This window comes from Suncus etruscus, chromosome 9, assembly GCF_024139225.1.
Source record: "Suncus etruscus isolate mSunEtr1 chromosome 9, mSunEtr1.pri.cur, whole genome shotgun sequence".
In the NCBI taxonomy this organism is placed as follows: domain Eukaryota; kingdom Metazoa; phylum Chordata; class Mammalia; order Eulipotyphla; family Soricidae; genus Suncus; species Suncus etruscus.
In genome coordinates this window covers 4873060-4876201 of record NC_064856.1, presented here as the reverse complement: position 1 = coordinate 4876201, position 3142 = coordinate 4873060, and positions in this window count along the sequence as shown.

Sequence of the window (3142 nt, the reverse complement as noted above, 5' to 3'; positions counted from 1 at the left end):
AGTTAAAATGCATTTGTTTGGGACAAAGGGGCTATATTTTACCCAGTACTATGTCTGTGGCTTTCCTGGAAGTATTTCTTGATGTTTTATCTTAGAGTCACACCTGCTGTTGTTCAGGGCTTACTTCTGCTTCTAAGCTCAAGGATCAGTTGGAAAGGGCCTCAAGCAGACCAATAGGGTGCCAGTGCTCAAACCCAGGTCAGCTGCATACATGGCACTTAGCTAACTTGCTGTACTCTCTCCAGCCCCACCTAGTACTGTTTCTTAAACACAAGAAACATTTGTTATGGAGCTTAGTGGAAGAAAGTAAAACAAAAAATATTTAAAAAAGGTTTACCTGAGATTATAAACATTAATTCCAAGGGATTTTGATACAAATTATGCAGGGACAAGTCTGACAACTAAAACATGTGAATCTGATATATAGAAGGTAACAGAAATTGGTGACATTTATGGTAAAGAGAAGAAGACAAGCATGCATAAGGCCTTCAGATATTTCAACACATTATAGAACAGGTTGAGTTTTTGAACCCATTGTCACTGACTATGACTTTCTAATGCTCTCCTAACTTAGAGAGTAGGTGGCAGATTTGGAGAACTCAGTTACTATTTACTGTTCTACTTGCATAGCTTGCATTTGTGTTTCCTGTAAACTAACTGAAACACGGGCAGAGACAATTCAACTTAGAATTGGGCATTTAATATTCATTTCTGTTCAGGAGTTCCAGGTATGATAATTCTAAAATTGCTACTCATGAATCTTATCTCTAGTTATTTACAGCCTACTTTTCAATGTGGGCAGAACAAATAAATGATTTACTTCCAACAAATAGAAAAAGGCAAAACTGATAGGAGATTAGATTATGAAACACTGTGTTTTCCATATTGCGCTTTTTCTCCTCCCTTGCAGAATTCTCTCCTCTTTCTCTGTCTTTGTGTCTCTCTCTTAATGTCTCTCTCTGTATCTTTCTCTTCTGTCACTTACTTTTTGGTCATTCAGACTGTGAAAATAAAGTAGGAATGTCCTGCAAATCAAGACTAGTAAGAATTGAGGCCCAAATATACTAAGTTTAGAAGAGGATCCTTCCCTATCCAAGAATACTTTAGCCACAGATTTTGAAGCAACCTTGAATATTACTTGAGTCACACAAAAATACCACCTCTCTCCCTCCTTTCTTTCTCTTCCTCTCTCCCCTTTCCTTCCTTCCTTTTTTCTTTCCTTTTTTCTATTCCTTTCTTCCTTTTCTTTCTAGTTTTATTTTCTTATATGCTTTATGCTCTATACCCAGAAGTGCAGAAGTGCTCATGTATTGCTCCCAACTCAGGTGTGGGGTTTACTTTTGGAATATTGGAGAACCTACGGAATGCCAGGGTCAAACTCAGGGCTCCTGCATGCAAAACATGTGCTCCAGCCCACTGAGATATTTTCCTAGTCTACACCTATTGTTTCTTAGGATAATCAGCATTTGGAAAATGCAGATCATAACTTCATACTTACTAGTTTGTACCAGCTCATGAAAGGCATCTTATATACGTTTAATTCCACATTCTTAAATGACATTTCAGTGACTTAGATCCAGCTTGGTGTCATGATTTATTCAGTCAAAATTAGTGAACACTAACATTTTGAGATTCAGTTTCCATGTTCAGATTTATATTTTAATATCCATAAAATAAACCCTATACTTCTTAATTTTCTAGCAGAGGACTGGTAAAGACAATAATGAATTAATATATGCAATATATATTGTTGGAATCGGGGCTGTTCAGGCCATGTAGTCTGTAATAGATGTTACATAGCCTCCTTTCTTCCATGGACATATTGATGAGGTAAAAGTTTTTAAACTTTTGAACAGCATTTTCAACTTTGGAATGCAAAACGGACCTGATTCTGATTGTTTATAGAAGATTTTGTTACCTTATGTGGATTGAATACTGCTCCTGGAATATTATTTTGGAACATGTTTCAAGTGAACCTTTTGTATAAAGCTCTGGAGAAACATGTAGCAGAATAGCGAATGAAGCCAAGAAAAAAATTCCTAGCACTTTTACTTGCTTGCAAATAAAATTTGTGTTTAGGGAAAAATTGCTCTGATAATTGTTTTTAATGTTGCATAATACTTGGTGGAAATGTGAGGAAATGGGACCACACTGTTGTTTAATTCTTGAAAGCTAATACATATCAATTAAAAGAATAACTGGTGATTATGAATGGTCAAATTGACTTAGGTATATTTGAAGATATATCATAATAGCAATCATAAAATACAGATGGTGCTACAAAGCCTCACAGTTGAAGATTTATAGTGGAGGTAAGGTGATCGCCTACTTGAATTTAGGGAACTCCCATGTGACCAGTGAAGGAGCTCTATAATAATAATAGTGATAATAATCTTCCAGTATTATAGTCTAAAAATCTTTAGAGGGAAAATTCCCAGATAGAAAATTCAAATTGCACAGATATCCCTGACAGGAAATCCTCACTCTCCTTGAACTTCAGGGTCATCTGCTCTGGGTAATTTCACTTTTTAATTTCCAATGAAGAGAAGAAGCTCTGTTTATTGTCCCTTCTATGTTTTCTTCTTGAAACTTCATAACTCTCAATTGGTGGAAACCAAAACAAAACGAAACAACCGAAAGCTGGATTCTCCGCTCACAAGTTCAGATGATTGTTCTCACCAATTAACAAGTCACACATTGCCATTTGTTTTTTAAGAAAATTTGGTTTGATAGTCTAATGAGTCTTCCTATTTTATAGTACCCAGAAATGTCATTGTGGATGTGGTCAGGATTCCTACATGTAAATGATCAAACTATAGGTACTTTCACCCTAGGATCCATACACTTTTCTCAGGGGTGACTTATTTTAGGAATTTTTGTTCTTTTTTGTATATCTCTTTCTTTAAGTAGGCCTTGGAGAAAATATCCACCTAAAATGTTGAAATTGAGAAATTTAATATACAGATAGAAACCATCAAAGTTCAAACCGTAATTTTTTTCTTCTACAACTTGCCTAATCCTAGAAATTACTTAGCCTCTCCATGCCTGAGTTTTCTTATCAGTGCAATGAAGGTATTATACTGTGTACCTCATAAATCATTGCAAGGATTAAGTGCATTAAGGCATATGAAAGTAATTGGAG